At 40.5% G+C, this 20,192-nt stretch overlaps 1 long non-coding RNA gene across 1 annotated transcript in view; it reads left to right on the forward strand.

Moving 5' to 3' along the window:
* Positions 1 to 19,590, forward strand: part of LOC124773931 — a 264,164-nt gene extending 244,574 nt beyond the window's left edge. The window contains exon 3 of the long non-coding RNA XR_007014971.1: positions 19,513 to 19,590. This is a non-coding gene — a long non-coding RNA (uncharacterized LOC124773931). The remainder of the gene's footprint in view (positions 1 to 19,512) is intronic.
* The last annotated feature ends 602 nt before the right edge of the window (positions 19,591 to 20,192 follow it).

Raw genomic sequence — 20,192 nt, forward strand, 5'->3', positions numbered from 1 at the left:
TAAATCTCAATGACGGATACGCATTCAGACCTTCCGCTAGCGCTAATACTGCAAACCTCCAACACTGCTAATTATTAACCTCAAACGTCCATCACTACTGACTACTCATTCCCAACTTCCATCACTACTGGCTGTTCACCTCCAAGTGCTAGTCCAACTAGCCACAGAGTCTTTTACAGAGTGCACTGTCAGAGTTATTAATACAGAGCGCTACACGGCGCAGACAACATACGAACACATAAAGAGGCTACTTACAGTTTTTAGCAACTAATGATGTGGTGACACGTACACAAATAAACAACTTCCCAGTCACTCGGCAAATACTGATAAATGTATAAAAATTTCTTTTAACCTCATATTTAAAATTATAATGCATATATGGTGTGTGTGTGTGTGTGTGTGTGTGTGTGTGTGTGTGTATGTGTTTGTGTGTGTGTGTGTTTATATGTGCATCCACGTACGAGGAAACGTGACACTTATCTCACGGTTTAATTTGTGATATAAGCTGTTATTGATTTTCATGTTTGGGAAGCTGGCTGAATTAGTGACGTCTGCACCAAAGAAATTTGTTTCCTTACTGTAAGGGAGGGGGGGAGGGGAGGGGTGGGTGGATGATCGTCAGTTTTGTGACTTCCTCTCCTGAGGCAACGTCTACAGCTAAAAAATGTTCAAATGTGTGTGAAATCTTATGGGACTTAACTGCTAAGGTCATCAGTCCCTAAGCTTACACACTACTTAACCTAAATTATCCTAAGGACAAACACACACACCCATGCCCGAGGAAGGACTCGAACCTCCGCCGGGAATAGCCGCACAATCCGTGCTTGCAGCGCCTCAGACCTCTCGGCAAATCCCGCGCGGCCGTCTGCAGCTCAGAGAAGCACATGCATCGAACTTCCTTAATTATTTTGTGGATAGATTCCATCATCTAATACTGGGCCTAATTCTGTTTGTGTAGCTCAAAGATGAGCAACTACTTGTTTGTATGGTGACAGATCTGTGTAGGCCTGGCCCTGTTGTGTAGTCAGTGGACTACGTTACATACCTCAACAAGGACGCCGCGCAATTTTTCTGAATATTTGACAAGGCCAGTTATTTGCTGGGACATTTTGTATGCTCAGTATCCCATGTGCCTAACGCCATATAATACTCATATTAGCCAATCTGAAGAACACTGAATCACATGAAATGCATCATCGGTAAATAAATAACTGTTACAACCCTGCAACGGAGACTGTTTATTTTTGCCTCGTATATTACTGGTTGCTGTAGCATCTCCCCTATGAGTTGGAAAAAGTTTTATGCGTAAGTTCGTTTTCACATCTCTTACAGTTTTAGAAAATTATGTTGGAGACAGTTTTTACAAATCAGCTCCGTAACTTGATTAATAACCCACTATTCAATGTAGGCTATCAAATCAATTCAAATTATAAGCGAAGAATGACAGCATGCAAGTAACTGAAATGAACACTAACCATTGTGAATGTAATTAGTACTTCTTTATTTCATTTCTGTATGGTGGTGAAATATAAGCGTAACTTTTTCGTTAGCTGAGTCCGTTGGCTGACTGTGAGATCGCAAGGGCTATAAGGGTAACATCGCAAATGGGTCTTCCGCTGAAAGGCAATGTCGCTGGCCGGTATACACAGAGCGACGGCCGCTCTTTGGAACGACCACAGCGTCCCTGTATCAGCCACAGGAGAAGGGAGTAGATCGGACTGCTGTAAATTGGCGCTGTTAGCTGCAGTGAAAGCTTTCTAAAAAGACAAGGACCCGAAAGGGTATGGGAAGATATCAGACACACTGAATGAGACAAATAAGCTGGACTCATAGAAGGGCAGCAGGAAATGATGCATAAGTTTTTTAAGCGAGCCGAGGATGGGCTCATATAGATTATTTTTGTTGCAGGGAGGAAAACTAGCGAGTGTCTACGTGCAGTCGCTGTCATTGGCATAAGAGTGAAACCAGAATCATAGTGCAAGAAAATGTGTGTTCTATACCACTCTAAAAGTAAAATCTGTATTACTGGTTAACCACAACAGTTTATTTAAGAGATACTTTATGAATTTTTCATGGGTCGGAACGTAGAATGTTCACAACGATTGACTAACGAGAAGCCGGTGTTAGCAGCACCAGCAAAATTTTAAGTAGAAGAGGATAGGAACACTTGGTCTTATAGTTTCAAAGAGGAAAAACTTCGTCATAGAACTCCAGAGACGGAACAGTCACTCTTTCTCTGTGTTTCCAGCTGGGAACATGATGAGACGCGCTGCCTCAGAGCCAGTGACAGATGCTCGGGCTGAACTTGTAACTTCCGTCTTCCGTTGCAGCCATTCTCTGCATCTGAGTTTTAGAGCGATGGCATATGTGCAGCATTTTCATACGACGTGACGAAAGGGACGTGAAGTTATTTGCTTTGAAGTTGGGGTTTTGCTTTCCTGAATTAATTCATACACTCAGCTATTTGAGTTCAACATGCGCTTGGGCAAGCGTATTGGTTCAAATACGTACCTTTCTCGTATTTCCTTTAATCTATTAACAAATTCAGCAATCATTGGTGGTTACGTGAACGTAGCAAACTGTCTGACATTATTAGCATTTCCTTTCCAATTCCCGCTCCCTGTGCCAGGGTATTATCATATACGTTCAATAACCCATTTCATCAGTTGTGTAGTCGAGTCCAAGCCTATTAGCAATAAATAAAACTTGAGGTCACAATATATTTGATGAAACGCTTCCTCATTATTTCTATGTAGCCTATAGTACCCATTTTTCATGTTTAATTGCGAAACCTCTGTTGAAGTTCCCATGTTCCACAATATTCACTGCGCGACTTTGCCTTAATATTCCACATGATCTTCTGACGAGCGGTTATTCAGTGTACAGATCACCGCGTTCAGATCTTGATAGCCTCACAGGCTCGAATGGTACAAATGGCTCTGAGCACTATGGGACTTAACTTCTGAGGTCGTCAGTCCCCTAGAACTTAGAACTACTGAAACCTAACTAAACTAAGGACATCACACACATCCTTGCCCGAGGCAGGTTTCGAATCTGCGACTGTAGCAGTCGCGCGGTTCCAGACTGTAGCGCCTAGAACCGCCCGGCCACTCCGGCCGGCGATAGCCTCACAGGGGTATGCTTAAAGCTCCACCTCAGTCTCACAACTGGCGCACTAAAATTATAGAAAATGGTGCACTTCTTTAGCTTATAATGTTGTTTAAGTTGTCTCACACCCAAAAAGCCAAAAAGATCAGTCACAGACGAAGGTTCTGCAACATCGGTAGATGTAGCATTAGAAAAAAGTAAAGCAGGATCTGGAATGTTCAGTAAATCTCTATAACATATTTTAGGAAAATTGCATTGAAAAATTTGAATAACATTTCTTATTTACCAAACTGTCCACCGATTTACAGCTTGGAACCATTATGGGAATAATCAGCATACTATTTTCGTCTTTGCTTTTTTCTTAATTTCCAAAGGTGCTTCACTGTTTTGCAGTGGTGAGGGAACAAAACAGGGATCTGTATTCCACATAACGAATTTTTGTCTATAAAGTTTTTAATTTCAGATAGTGGCTGAAAGGGGCAGTCTTAGTTCTGTGGGTTACGCTCACTGCGAGAGAGAGAGAGAGAGAGAGAGAGAGAGAGAGAGAGGAACGCAAAGCATTACTCGTATGTCACATCGTGGTAACCATAATTTCTTCCACGGAAAGGTCCTGAAATAGCTTCATAAATATTTTATATGACCATAGCGAACAAACATTTTGCTTTGCTTCTAAGTACAAGCTCAACTAACGAAAAGAATTGCTGTTTTTTGGTACTGCGATGTATGTAAGCTGGAGGGTAAGGAAATACAAAAGTCGAAACGTTTATCGCCTGTGCAGTTTCATTATCACGCTTCATCGTTTTCTCTTCCGCTAGTAGTATGACCGAGTTACCTCGTTCATCAGCTCCTATACTCGAGCGATTCACTAGTTTCTCGCTGGCCCATTACCTGAAAACGCTACGAGAAACGAGCGAGTTCGATGCGCGTTCCAGCTAAATCTGTTGGCCACTCTAATATCTCGAAGTAGATGTAGGTATACCAATGATACACAGGACACTAAATAATCTGGATTAGCGTTAGAATTGGTTCATTTCAATGATCTTTAAAATGAAGCTGTAGCTATACCTCATGTTTTAAAAGGAATAATTCTAACGTAAATGGTGATGGCTGTTACAGTATTAATGCTGATTACAACTGGGGTTGCTTCGAAGGATTACTTTCGACTGTAAAAGGTGAGGCCTCTAGAGAACCCGATGTTTGCGACTGCACTCTTCCGAGTTCCATTGAAAGTGAAAATGGCAAATAAAAATGTTATTTTTAAGAGGCACTTTCATTACTGAGTTGCCGCTTCCCCTTCCATGGTGACCACAGAGTTTCAAATTAAGTGGAGAGGCCTCAACTCCCTTGTGGCACGCATGGAGCCAGTCGTACTTCCCACAGGCGGAGCCGCTCTTGAGTAGAGCACCAGGCATGTATATAATAGTGTCGGACAGCACTTCCGCTAATTAGATTTCAGCTTCTTGGCCAAGGAATGTGTCGCTCTCAGGCCCCTGGGATCTAGTTGCAGCTACCGTCTCTCTTCCAGGTACGTCTTTTCCTGTTTCTAATCCATCTCTCTCCCCACCACCCTCTCACCCCCACCCCACTCCTTTCTCTCTCTCTCTCTCTCTCTCTCTCTCTCTCTCTCTCTCTCTCTCTCTCTCTCCCCTCAGCTCCCAACTGTCAACTGACCTTCTTTCATTGATTCTATCAGGTTTTTCTTTCTCACATTCGACCAATTCCCCCACTCTGTAGCGGTTCAGGGCTGAAACAGCTGATTGTTCAACTGCGGATTCAAAATCGTCCATGCATATTAACCATTACAGACTTTATGTAAAATACATATAATTTTATTACAAAATATAGCTATAAATAATAGAGGGTGAGACAGGAGGAAAGGTATATGCTTTGAGACGCGATAGTATTAGTGATTCTGAACAAAAAACTTCATATGGACATAGGCCCTATTGCGAATGGTTTCCGAGATAGAACACGTTTAACATCACTTTTGTATGTTTTTCTTTAATAACTCTAAAACCGCACATTCCAACGAAAACGTGTCTCAGTACGCAAATAAACTAAATTAAATTTGCAACAATAAAGGTCCTATTTATTTTTTGTCTAGGACTAACATTTTGCTCTGAGAGATCACGAGAATATTGAAAATGTCGCGCGATGCTTGTGCGCTGTAGCTTAGGTGCTTTTTGTAAGCCAGTTTGAGGTTGTTTTCCGACTTGATAGACCACAAGTGTACTGTATGAAAATGTCCGTCTCAACTTCGTCTAAACTACTGTGGTACGTTGTAAATAATGACAATGAATAATACAGAAAATAAATAGAAATGTACATTAAAAGTCTTCTCTCTCGGAAACCATTCGGAGTAGGACAAATGTCGACATCAATGTTTTTGTACAGAATCAATAATGCTTTCACCCGTCAAAACACGTACCTTTCCCCCTGACTCACTCTGTATAAATTGTTCTAAAATAACTTCAATATCATCTATTCGTGATAGAGAATCATACCTACAAACAGTTCTCGCATAGCCGGCCGCGGTGGCCAAGCGGTTCTAGGCGCATCAGTCTGGAACCGCGCGACCGCTACGGTCGCAGGTTCGAATGCTGTCTCGGGCATGGATGTGTGTGATGTTCTTAGGTAGTTAGGTTTAAGTAGTTCTAAGTTCTAGGGGACTGATGACCTCAGATGGTAAGTTCCATAGCGCTCAGAGCCATTTTCTAAGTTCTCGCATACACAACACATACTTCTGTCTTTCTTTGAAACAAAAAAGTAGCATTGAAGTTACGTGTGCTTTGAAAAATTGCCTTTGTCTATAGAGAGCATTACTACTGCACTCAACGTACTCTCGAGGATTGTGCTTTTTAAAACTGCCTTGATTCTCTTCAGAAAATGTCAAAAATAAGTTTGACCTGTTGTTTCAGTTAGAAACTGATGAGCCTCAAGCAGAGGTAGATGTAGAGAGGGCACAACAAGCTTTCAATAGGAAATTGAAAAAGAATGTAGGAAAGTCATCGAGAAGGAAGAAAGTTTTGTTGTTAGGCAGTTCTCATGCCAGAGGTGTAGGCCAACTTCTGCAGGAGGAATTAGGACCAGAATACCAGGTCACAAATTTGCTCAAACCAAGTGCTAGTCTGGATGGTGACAGAGGATTAAGGATTTACCTCAGGGAACAGTATTGACAGAGATCCTGGGTACAGTATAGAGTGTGACCTGGTAAAGATTGCGTCGGCGTCGAGACACACCACTGTTGAATTTGTATCTGTCCTGAGACGCCATGACCGGCCTCATTTGAACTCTTCTGTTGGGAGAGTTAATTTGGAGTTGGAACGGCTGCTTGGGTCGGGTGCGGGGGTCTCCTATTGGTGTGGTTCCTGTTTATTCTCTCAGTAGGTGGGACTACACCAGGCACGACCTACATCTCAACAGGAAAGGGAAGGGTAAACTGGCTGGGGTAATAGCAGGAAATTTAAGGGGGGAGGCACTGCCATCAATGGTAAAATACCAGTGGTTACAGGTGTTGGAGCAGCACCTTTTTTAGGATAGGTAAGACAGAAAGATGTCAAGTTCTACGAGAGGTCAGGATTGAAACAAATCTTCAGTTTAGGAAAGAAATTAAACAGCACAATTCTATCACATTGGATCACCAATCACAGCTGTCAATTATATATTTTCACCAATCACCAGAAATTTTATCTCCACCAAGTTGTATCTCAGTCCTAGGTAATTGCATTGATATGACTGGGTGTTGTGTGCTGTCCTTAGGTTAGTTAGGTTTAAGTAGTTCTACGTTCTAAGGGACTGATGGCCATAGATGTTAAGTCCCATAGTGGTCAGAGCCATTTGAACCATTTTGCATTGATGAATTAAAGTCACCCAACCCAGTTGACATAATCTGCCTCTCTGAACAACATGTGACCACTGGTATAGGAACTAGGCCTAAGCACAAAGAGAGACTCAGACAGGAGAGTACTGCAAATGTTAGAATAAGGAAAGGTTCTCATAAAAGCATAATTAAGAATACTGTAAGTATATTTCATCAAAATATTGGGAGTTTAAAGAATAAAATAGATGAGCTTCTGGTTTGTTTAGAAGATTTAGAAGCTGAGGATGAAATAGATATACTATGCTTGTCTGAGCATCACATTGTTACTGATATGGATAAGGTAAATGTAAGTGGATATAAGCTCTCTGCACATGTAATTAGAGAAAATATGGAGAAAGGGGGAGTTGCCATATATGTCAAAAGTTATCATTGTGCAAAAAGTATAGAAACAAAAAAGTTTTGTGTAGAGAAACATATAGAAGTATGTGCCTGTGAGCTTAAATTAAAGATTGGCACATTTATAATTGTAACTGTATATAGGTCCCCATCGGGAAATTTTCATCTATTTCTGAAAAATTTGGACTCCTTGTTGTGCTATCTGTCAGACAGGGGGAAGCAAATTATTAATTGTGGGGACTTCAATGTAGATTCTCTGAAACAGGGTAATAGGAAAAATGACCTTGAAGTATTACTCGGTTCTTTCAATTTGACATCCGTTATTGATTTTCCTACTCGGGTGGTAAAGGATAGCAGCTCACTGATATAAAACTTCTTTATAGACCAAGATAAGTTTAACCAGATAAATACTCAGCCTGTTGAGAATGGTCTTTCTGATCACGGTGCACAGCTAGTTACAATATACGACATAGCTCCATTCAGCAGTAATAAACAGTCCTCCAAAGTAGTACGTTGAGTCAACGATTTAACAATTGCAAATTTCAGGGAAAGCCTACAGCAGTTAGACTGGGATGAGGTGTACCGTGAACCTGATGCCAATTTAAAATGTAATTTATTTCATGACACTTTTGTAAATGCATTTGAAAACTGCTTCCCCAAGAAAATAGTTAAATATACTCGTAAGAAACCATGTAACAAACCATGGCTTACCAAGGGTGTAAAAATATATTGTAACCGGAAAAGGGAAATGTATCTGACAGCAAGAAAGAGTAGTGACCCAGAAACTATCAAACATTATAAAAACTACTATGCTATATTAAGAAAAGTTATTAAAAAATCCACAAGTATGTGTATCACGTCTGAAATCAGCAACTCTGATAATAAAATAAAAACAACTTGGAATATCATTAAAAGAGAAACAGGTCAACCAAGAGCACAGGACGACAGTATTACAATCAAATTGAATGAAAACTTTACGAACAAAAAGTCAGAAGTTGAAAATATTTTTAATAATCATTTTCTAAATGTTGTGGATATAGTAGGATCCAGGTGTTCATTAGAAGATGCTAGGCAGTTAATGGAAGAGGCCATGTTGTTGTTGTTGTTGTTGTTGTGGTCTTCAGTCCTGAGACTGGTTTGATGCAGCTCTCCATGCTACTCTATCCTGTGCAAGCTTTTTCATCTCCCAGTACCTACTGCAACCTACATCCTTCTGAATCTGCTTAGTGTATTCATCTCTTGGTTTCCCTATGCCATACCTATGCAATTTGATACAATTGAAATCTCACCCACTTCTCCCTCTGAAATTAGGAAAATAATAAACTTGCTTAAAAGCAAAAAGTCACATGGAATTGATGGCATTGCCAGCAAAACACTAAAAGCTTGTTCTCAACAGATAAGTAAGATTCTCAGTCACCTGTGTAATAGCTCTCTGGAACAGGGAATTCTCCCTGATAGACTGAAATATGCTATTTTTATACCTTTGCATAAAAAAGGGGATAGATCTGATGTCAACAATTACATCCAATCTCCCTTATAACAGCTTTATCCAAAATTTTTGAGAAAGTAATGTATTCAAGAGTAGCTTCACATATCTGTAAAAATGAAGTACTAACAAAATGTCAGTTTGGTTTCCAGAAAGATTTTCCAACAGAAAATGCCATATATACTTTCACCAATCAAATTTTGAATGATCTGAATAACCGAACACCACCCATTGGGATTTTTTGTGATCTCTCAAAGGCTTTTGATCATATAAATCATGAAATTCTGCTAGACAAGCTCAAGTATTGTGGTATGAGTGGGACAGTGCACAGATGGTTTAATTCGTACCTAACTGGAAGAGTGCAGAAAGTTGAAATAAGCAGTCCTCATAATATGCAAAGATCAGTACATTCCTCAAACTGAGGAACTATCAAGAATGGGGTTCCACAAGGGTCGGTCTTGGTTCCTTTGTTGTTCTTAATATATATTAATGATTTGCAATTCTATATTCATGAAGAGGCAAAGTCAGTTCTCTTTGCTGATGATGCAAGTATAGTAATCACACCTGACAAACAAGAATTAACTGATGAAATTGTCAATAATGTCTTCCAGAAAATTACTAAGTGGTTCCTTGTAAATGGACTCTCACTGAATTTTGATAAGACACAGTACATACACTTCCGTACAGTAAATGGTATGACGCCATTAATAAATATAGACCTTAATCAGAAGCATATAGCTAAGGTAGAATATTCAAAATTTTTAGTTGTGTCCATTGATGAAAGATTAAATTGGAAGAAACACATTGATGATCTGCTGAAACGTTTGAGTTCAGCTACTTATGCAATAAGGGTCATTGCAAATTTTGGTGATAAACATCTTAGTACATTAGCTTACTACTCCTATTTTCACTCATTGCCTGCATATGGCATCATATTTTGGGGCAATTCATCACTGAGGAATAAAGTATTTATTGCACAAAAGCGTGTAATCAGAATAATAGCTGGAGTCCACCCAAGATCATCCTGCAGACGTTTATTTAAGGATCTAGGGATATTCACAGTAGCTTCTCAGTATATACACTCTGTTATGAAATTTGTTAACAACCAAACCCAATTCAAAAGTATTAGCAGTGTGCATAACTACAATACTAGGAGAAAGGATGATCTTCACTATTCAAGATTAAATCCAACTTCGGCACAGAAAGGGGTGAATTATACTGCCACTAAAGTCTTTGGTCACTTACCAAATAGTATCAAAAGTCTGACAGATAACCAACAAGTATTTAAGAAGAAATTAAAAGAATTTCTGAATGTCAACTCCTTCTACTCCTTAGAGGAATTTTTAGATATAAATTAAGAAAAAAAAAACAAAAAAATTATAAAAAAATTTTTTAAGTTTTTATATTAACTTACTTATGTTGTTAAATTAACTTAATTATGTCATGTATTGGAAAATTTGACTCGTTCCACATCATTACGAAATATCGTATTCATGATCCATGGAACTAGTATTAATCTAATCTGATCTAATCTCTAGAGTTGAGAAGTATCTCTGGCATCTCTGGGACTCGGACGGTAGTCGTAGAGTTCGTGCAGAGACTCGATGGACGTTTGAATGTTTCTGAAGACGTTGTTTTCCAGCGTCTTGTAAATTATGAGCTAAGGTAGAGGTTCCCAAACTTTTGTTTGTCACGCCCTCCTTCTGCCGAAAAGAAAATTTCTGTGTTTCCCCCCCCCCCCCCCCCAAAGAAAAAAATAGAGATTTTTATTAATTATCAAGAAACTATTGAAAAATTTGTGATGGTGACGTCATGTAACATGGTGGGCTGTTAATGTATCGAGTCGCAATTATTACGTCATCAGTCTAGTCTAGTGATTATAAGCCACTCCTAAAGCAAAGAGAGTCCTTGATAAACAAGGAAAAATAGTTGCGACCTTTGCAGATTAGAGGATGCAGGCATATTTTAAGTTGAGTGTAGCTTATTACTTTCACTCATTATCAAAAATAGTCACTCAGTCACGGTGTTAACGAACATCACTGATTTGTACGCCTATAGTGCTCCCCATTGTCACTGCGCGTAGGTTGGCATTTATGTCAACGACGACAGCTACCGAACGACGACAATGGCCCAGTTCCTAGAACCAGACAAAAAATAAAAAATAAGTTTATGAAATAATCGTGCAGACTACACAGAACTTTAAAAAATATGAATAAAACAACTTCCTTACCTTGATTACATTCCCTTGCTGCACACCATTTCTTCACCAGTATACGATTTTAGGACTACTCTTCGCTTGTCATATCTAGGGTAAACTTTGGCTGTGTCTTCATCGAGAAGCAATACTATTATTAGTTGAAATAACATACCACACGTAACATCAGAATCCATAAGGATCACACGCAGTATTTATGTTTAAATCAGATTCACTATGTTTATTTTAAATTGTTTCTTCGAAATAGTTTTTTGTAATTTTACAGTATTGCCTACATGTAAGGATAGTTAGGAGGAAAATAACAAGTTCTCTTATAATGTGACGTATTTATTATAAAAATATTATTTCCACACACATATGGCAAGAAACAAACAAATAAATCAATGTGAAGGATGAGCTTGCTTATTTTTTACAAGATTTTGAATTCTTGGCTGAATAGTAGAAACTGCGCAACGTAAATCATTGGCAATACTGAGTTTACTTCTAAGCTTATTTTTTATCGCCACTACCGCTGAAAATGATCTTTCGCACAAATAAGTGCTTGAGAATGGTAAATACAGTTTCAGTGCTTGTTCTGCTGTGCTGGGAAACACCGTGGGATATTTCACCCAAAATAAAGGTTTATCCATCTTCTGAAAGTCATACTTCGCTGCAGAATCATTTTTAATTTCTAAGACTTCCTCTTGTAGCCTGTCTGGCAACACATCCACGTCAACGTGAAATGTATCCGTCGCTAACCTATAATAAATTTTATCATCACAACTGTTACGGAAGTATCGTTAGAATTCATCAATGAGGTGCTGCAAATGGTTCGATATTTTACTCTTAGTATCAGTATCCTTAAAATTGTTTTGAAATCGGGCTTCTTCCAGGATTCCAAACAACCTGGAAAAGCAGGAATAGTTCCAGGCTAAAATTTTACGTTTCCATAGTTGCAACTTATCAGTATATACTTTGATGGCATCCCGATGAAAAATTATGTTTCACTCTCCACCTTGTAATTTCAAATTCAATGTGTTTAAAGATTCGAAAATATCTGACAGATAAGCCAATGCAACATGAACACCGGGCTTTCTAAATTCCATATACAATTCAGTTTGTTATTTTCCAAAAACTGCATCACTTGTCTCGAAGTTCAAATAATCTTCCTAGCATATTTCCTTTTGAGAGCCAGCGTACTTCTGTATGAAATAAGTGTTTTATACTCTGCTCTCAACTCTTCACAAAGAGCCGTAAATAACCTGGAATTTAACGCGCTCTTTTTAATATGATTCACGATTTTGATGCACAGTTTCAAGACATCAATGAGTTCCTTTGGAAGTGTCTCAGCTGCCAATGCTTGACGGTGTATTACACAGTGGATAGCAGTAACACTAAGGTTTTTTTCTCTGACCATCTGCACGAATCCTGAGCGACATTCAAGCATTGATGTGGCGCCGTCTGTGCATACGCCTGTCAGTTTCTGCCATGATAACTCATTTTTACAAAAGAATTCAGAGACGGCTGCCATTATATGAATTGCTTTTGAAGTTGACTTTAACTCTGTAGAAAACAGCAACTCTTCTTTAATTGCTTCATTTTCTATATAGCGCACGAAAGCTAGCAGTTGGCAACAATTCGCAACATCAGTACTCTCGTATAACTGTATTGCGAAAAACTGCGATTGTTTGACAGCCGTAACTAATTGATTTTGTATGTCTTCGACCATATCATCAATCCGACGTTTCACAGTATTGTCAGAAAGCGGTATTTGTGAAAGTTTTTGTTTACTTTCTGACCCAAGAACAATATCAGCAGCTTTCAACAAACAGGGTTTGACTAGTGTCTCTCCGATAATATGACTTTTCTTGGTCCTTGAAATAAGTAGCAATAACTCATACGAGGCTTCCAGTACCTTTTCTGATGTCTGAGCGAAGGATCCAGCAGTGTCCAACTTCATTTGTTTCAAATTATCACATTTTGTAGCAAAAAATTCCTTCAGCTTCTCTTTCAATACACCATGCTTTGCCCACAAATGGCGTTCCAGACGAGGTGGTCTCATGGAATCATTGCTCAATACCTCATAGCAAATAACACATTGCGGCTGGTCAACACCATTTTTTTGTGTAGAAGCAAAACCGTATTTGATATAATCATCATTATATTCACGTTTTTTCACGACACTCGTGGTGAAGTAAAAAGAAAACAAGAAGTTAACAGTATAATTTCGCACTAACACTGATTTTACCGAGGCACAACTGTGAAAGATTCAACGCGATTTCAGCAAAATCCAATACATCAGATGTGTCAACAACTGCAAGCAACCAACTGAAATAGAGGAAAGCTACTGTCGTCTGTCGGCACCTCAGATGACTGCCTGTGAGGAGTGGGGCGAAGAACGGGGAAGCCCAGCCGCAGCGCAGGTAGTCAGTGCACTGTCTGTCTGCGACCTGTTGGCCGAGCAGGGCTCTCGCTGGTCAGAAACGGGCTTTTCCCGGATTACGGCGAAAACAGCCCACAGGCACCCTAAGAATTTGCTACCTGTTCTGCGGTGCTGTTCTGAGCAGTGCAGCCTGGGGTTTTATGCGAAAATCGTTTTCGTGCCCCCTATCTTTCGTTACTTATAAATGAAACGTTATAAGTTGTCAAATTTCACAGTAATTAAGTAAGGTCATGGATAAACCTCATACATCGCTGGAAACTATGCATAGTGCCAAAAGAAGCCATTGTCGCAGCAAAGAACGTACACTAATTTCAAACGAAATTATGCCGTATTTCAAAAAGTCAGAAGAAAAATAACTGTTTTGTCAAATCAGTAATCTGAATGAAAGAGCTGTAGTAAAAAAAAAAAAAAAATAATAATCCTCACTAATGGACTTCATTGTCTACCTAGCTGGGTTATGTTTCATTGTTAGCACTCACAACAATGTTTCCAGAACGGCGTGAAGTACTCTGCTCAGAACGAACACTTGTACCAGTTTCGCATTTACGTCGTGCACATTTTTCTGGTGACAAAGGGCATAACCCAGGCGTCCAAATTACGAACCAGCCAGTTCATTTGAAGCGTATACAGTCTATTAAAGTCACTGTAATCGCATCACATGGGGATCCGCGGGTTGACAGGGTAATAAAACGGCATTTTTGCAGTTACGCAGTATAAGTGATTATTACACTGATGAACTTAGCCTACTACGGCTAAAAGTTATGACATGATTATGTTCAGTTCATGTGTACAAATGCACGGAATAGTTAATACCTGACTTTTCTGTTTTCCAATTGTGAAATGGTTCAAATGGCTCTGAGCACTATGGGACTCAACTGCTGATGTCATTAGTCCCCTAGAACTTAGAACTAGTTAAACCTAACTAACCTAAGGACATCACAAACATCCATGCCCGAGGCAGGATTCGAACCTGCGACCGTAGTGGTCTTGCGGTTCCAGACTGCAGCGCCTTTAACCGCACGGCCACTTCGGCCAGCCTCCAATTGTCAGAAGTAAGTTGTTTACAAATCTGATATATTAGAATTAACGCATATCGCCTTCGTAATTTTGAGAGTTTCTGTGTGTGACATTCTAAACGTGACATTCTAAACGTGATCTTCAAAAGCTGTATGTTCTAGGATAGGTTATTGAGATAGGATTGTGGGAAGTGGGACGCCAAACGATTGCATTTAGCACCATAATCTATCATTAATACCTGCACATCCATTTTTATTAAAATATCGATATTAAAAAGAAATATTAGGTTTATACCGCTAACTCCACCCGCGCCTCCCTTGCAACATCATCACGCCCCCACAGGGGGGCGCGCCCTCCGGTTTGGGAACCCATGAGCTAAGGGCTGGTTGTGCCATTCATGATTCGAAAGTACTGCCCTCTTCTAGTTCTGAACTTATAGTTCACTTCTGAAACGCTCCTTGCCTAAAATTCATGTTCTTCTATTGTTAGAATTAGTTACCTGCTCTGTATTTAGAACAATTGTTGATGTGACACACAGTTTAACGTAAACATTGCTTCCTAATGCTAAGCTGGGCGATCTTAGTTCTTTCAGTGCTATAACTTTCAAAGCATCTCCAGATACTGCATTCACTAGCAGCAGACAATATACACGGTCCAGTCACACTAACGTGACCACCGCCTGTGTTCGACGACAGCGTGCAGTAACCTCTCACAAACGGCATGTGGCAGCACTATCAGTACATAAAGCGTGTCAGGGGATGCGGAAAACAGTGCTGTCGTTGTCGTCATGGGGAGACAGAGGGGCTGATACGGCGTCTAAAAGAGCTTAATCTTTGGCTTTCGGTGCAATGGTGGAAGCATTTCCGAAATGGCGAAGTCTGTAAATTGTTCCCGTGCGCCGTGCTTAAAGTGCAGGGGCCATGGAAAATCGGCGCTGTCTAAAACCGGCGCCGAGACAACTGTTGTGAACCACGGGCCATAGATAAGAGGGGTGAACGACGATGCGGAGATGTGTACGGGCAAACAGATAAGCAACTGTTGAGCAACTGACCGCCCAGGTGGACCTAGGGGATACCAACAGTGTCTCCTCAACGACCGTTCAGCGAACGTAGCTGCTAGTAGGCCTCCACAGCAGACCCGTGTCTCCACTGTATGATGGCGGGTGGCTTTTCAGGTGAATAACGTTTTATGCTCCATCGGGCAGATGGCCGTTGACGTGTACGACGAGAAGCATACAGTTTATATGTATATTAAGTGTAGGGGGGGGGGGGGGCGACTCTGTGTGTGTGTGTGTGTGTGTGTGCGTGTGTGTGTACATGAGTATGAGTGCCCCTGAGAAACAGCCAGAATTTCTAAAATTAAGGCTGCAGGGCTAACAGAATTCCTCTCAGACTCTATACCTGGTATGCTCCGATTTGAATCATACTGCACCGTAGATCTCTGTGACAGTGATTTAAAAAAAAATTAAAAAAAACTGTCACACCAGTTTACAAGAAGAATATAAAATGTGCTCCCCAAATCTTCTGTCCAATCTCATTATGTAAATGACATGCCAACCAAAATGCGTTTCGAAATTGATTTTACGAAACCCAGTTTTCTTGCACGACATCCTTTCAAGCCTTCGATTGAGGCAGTTGGATGCAGTCTTTGACATCGGAATAGCATTTTTCTCTATATCATATCAGGGTTTATTCACAAAAGTATGATTATGTGCGATATCAAACGAATTTTATTACTGGATTGAGAATTTCTTAGTGCGCGGGATGCATCACGTATTCTGGATGGAGAATCATCGACTGGTCTCCCCAGGGATTTATGCTGTGGCTCTTTTATGCTGTGTGTTACTAACATGGCAGACAAAATTACTAGCAATCTCATACTTTTTTCATTTGACGCGTTGTGTATAATGAAGTAATATTTGAGAAAAGCTGGGCAATATACAGTCTCATGCTAGTAAGATTTCAAAGTGATGTAAGGATTGATAATTTGTTTTAAGTGTTCAGAAATGTAAAATGGTGCTCTTCAAAAAACGCATTAAAGTAGTATTCTATGACTACATCACCAGTGAGTCACAGCTGGAAACAGCTAACTGATAGGAATGCCTGGGTGCAACTTTTGCAAAGATACACAATGGAATGATCATGTGTTTCGCAGGTAAGCCAGTTGGCAGACTTCATTATTGCCAGGATAGTAGCACAATACGTTCAGTGTACAAAGGTTACCGTTTACAAAACGCTAGTGCGACCCATAATGGTGTGTGAAAACCATACGAGACTGGAACCGGAAGAAACCCTAACATATGTCGCAATACTAAGCACCTGCTGCAATATACAGGGTGTATCATAATTAATGGCGTAAACAGTGGAAAGTACACGATGCTAGAAGCAAAAAAGTCTCGGTAAACATAGGGTCGAAAATGCATACTTTCAGAGCTACGAGCAATTTTTCATCTTCGATACTGTGAAAAAAATCTCTTCTACTGCAAGTTATTTGCTTTCCATATTTTGGCAAGTGGTAGTATCGACCAGAATAAGAAAAAAATATCCAGCAAACATGTGCTCTAAAAGGCATACCTTAAAAGCTACGAGCACTTGATCATTAGAAGAGTTGTGTTTCAAAGTAGCAAAGATGAATAAGTGCTCATAGCTCTTAAGGAATGCTTTTTAGAGCACATGTTTACTGGCCTCTTTTTCTTTTTTTGGTCCATTCTGCCAGTTCCCAAATATGGAAAGCAAAGAACTTGCAGTAGAAGAGGTTTGTTTCACAGTATCGAAGATGAAAAATTGCATGTAGCTCTTAAGGTATGCATTTTCGACCCTATTTTTACCGAGACTTTTTTGCTTCTGGTGTCGTGTACTTTCAACTGTATACTTTTACGCCATTAATTATGATACACCCTGTATTAGACAGTGGTTTGCAGAGTTCGTATGTAGATCTAGATATTAAATTATGTCAGCTAATTTTGTTTTAACTTCAAAATACGTATGCGACATATCTACTGTTTCCCTGCTTACTGAATCGAACGCTCTTTTGAAATCAATAAATACACTGGTGTCCAAAATTAAAGAGCAAACCTCTAGTTCCCCGTCCTGTGCCTAATTCACGACATAATTGCACAAACTGTCAACAGATTTCGGTACGATCGTGTCCTGTTCGGAATATGGAACTCTGATCAACGGACAACCACGCCACTGACAACGTCAGGGCACCTATCAAAAGGGATAGTGTTGCCGGGTTGTCCCACATCCACTGTCGCTGAATACACAGTCACAGACGGTGCAGTGTGGCAAAAAGAAGACGCCTACCAGGCTCTCTGCGGTGGAGAGTCATAGGAAGAATGGAAGCGGAACAGTCGCAAACTCATGTGGCCCGATGGCTTAACGTGAGTCGTTTGTTGTTTTTCGGATGTGGCGACAGTTTGTGGAGATCGAAACTGTATCCCGAAGACCATCAGAAAGAGATAACCGTTATTTGGCTGTAGGGGCACGATAGTACTGCCTTAATACTGCACGGCAACTGGCGTTTGACCTCGCAGCATCCAGTGGACATGTTGTAGCTACGCAGTCGGTGTACAGAAGGCTACGGCAGAGTGGCCTTTATTGTTGGATACCTGATATATATGTATCCCTGACGCGTCTTCACAGAAGAGAACGTCTAGAGTGGAGCCGTCAACAGTGGACGAATTTTCTTTACACAGAAGGGTCCCGATTTGGTCTGGACACTGGTTCTCGAAGGATTCGCATCTGAAGGGAATGTGGAACACGATTTCGGGACCCAAACATTGTGGAGAGAGACTGGTATCGAGGATGATCCCTAATGGTGTGGGCAGGGATTACGTTGACCTCTCGAACACCGCTTCATGAAACTGTAAGGGTAAATCGGACCACATGTGCGGTTGTTGCGAGATGCTGTGGGCCCAGACGTCGTATTGCTGAACGATAACGCTCGACCTCATAGAGCAAAATGGTTCAAATGGCTCTGAGCACTATGGGACTCAACTGCTGAGGTCATTAGTCCCCTAGAACTTAGAACTAGTTAAACCTAACTAACCTAAGGATATCACAAACATCCATGCCCGAGGCAGGATTCGAACCTTCGACCGTAGCGGTCTTGCGGTTCCAGACTGCAGCGCCTTTAACCGCACGGCCACTTCGGCCGGCTGTCATAGAGCAAGCGTGGTTGATGTTTACTTAGAAACGGAAGATATTGCACGTATGTCGTGACCTGCCCGCTTTCCCGATTTGAACCTCATAGATCACGTCTGGAATGCACTAGGGACACGTGTTGCATCACGTCAGCATCCACCAACCACTCTTCAAGACTTGGGAACAGCGTTGCAGGAAGAATGGGCGTTACTGCCTCAACATGAGATTGATGGCTTCATTCACAGCATGCCTCGTCGTTTGTCCGGCCTGCATTGTTGCCAGAGGTGGTAACACCTCATACTGGGCGTATTAACCTGTTGTAGGAATGTGTGTGTGTAAATCCGTTAAGTTGGGTAAAAACAAAAAGCATTTCTGTCTGCCGTTATGCGTGTTGCAGTTGTTTGCGTTTTGTTTCTGTTGTCTCTACTTTACTGTCACCTGACTATACTGTTCTGTGGCAAAATAAAAGCAATCTTGTAAAATTTCGGTTTGTTGCTTTAATTTTACACACCAGTGTAGATTTGATGGTTAATCTTCTCCGTCAAATTGTCGAACTTCAGTTAGTAAAATTTCTGATTCGCGTATTACTTAAGATATATAGGAGAACCATGCTGCATGGAAATGTGTAAGCAATTGCAGCTGTTAAAATGGTGACCCTCGTCGTTGCCATATATAAAAAATCCTATTAAGAGTACTGTAAAATGTAAGAATGTATGAGATTATCACCCACCAATCCTACCCACATATAGATCCTACAGCGAACCTGTGCCTTTCTACCACCATCGCTCTAGGATTGGCACCTGTCCACACGTGGCTGTTATCGTAATTTATTATTCCGCTTTGCCGTATCCTTTAACACGGAGAGCTTAGAGGTGGAGCTGTATGGCATTATTTCTGTTGCAGGAGCGCGAGTCGGGAGTGACGCAGTCCCGGCTTGCTGGAACTCTGGAAGAGGATCTGGTCGTCTCTTCGCTCTCAACGTACGTATCCAACTCCTTATTTCCCTTCTATGGTGGCCACAGCACTATATTTGTTAACGATATTGTGAAGTTTCCACCTCGTCTACTGCTTATTCACTTTATTAAAACGCGAACAATTGGCCAATTTCGGCCTTGCAGGTCATTTTCAAGTGCTTCCTACAACAACAACAACAAAATAGAACGAAGGTGCAGCAAATTTATATTCGACTTGCTGCCATATAAAAGATATTTCAAAAAGAATAGCTTAAAAAGTCTGAACTTAGAGGTGCCAATATGTTGAATATTATCCAATTACTAAATAGCGGGCATAGTAGTTCCGGGAACGACCACAAAACGTGCAAGCGTCAAACTGAAAAAAGAAATGTTTACCGAGAGCAGTAATAAATCCTCGAAACTAATGCCACGTTATAATTCACTGTATTCGCTCGCTTTCGTTGTTGAACATCAGCTGTCACTTCCACCCAGGCGAAAATCATATAGAGCAAAGATACAGCAATTTCAGTCAGTGTGTTCACAGATGGACAATTGTGTCAGAGACATATACGTACCACATGTGTATTATTAAAAGGATATTAGGAGGTCGAAACTGGAACAAACAATTAC

This window comes from Schistocerca piceifrons, chromosome 2 (genome assembly GCF_021461385.2).
Source record: "Schistocerca piceifrons isolate TAMUIC-IGC-003096 chromosome 2, iqSchPice1.1, whole genome shotgun sequence".
Lineage (NCBI taxonomy): Eukaryota > Metazoa > Arthropoda > Insecta > Orthoptera > Acrididae > Schistocerca > Schistocerca piceifrons.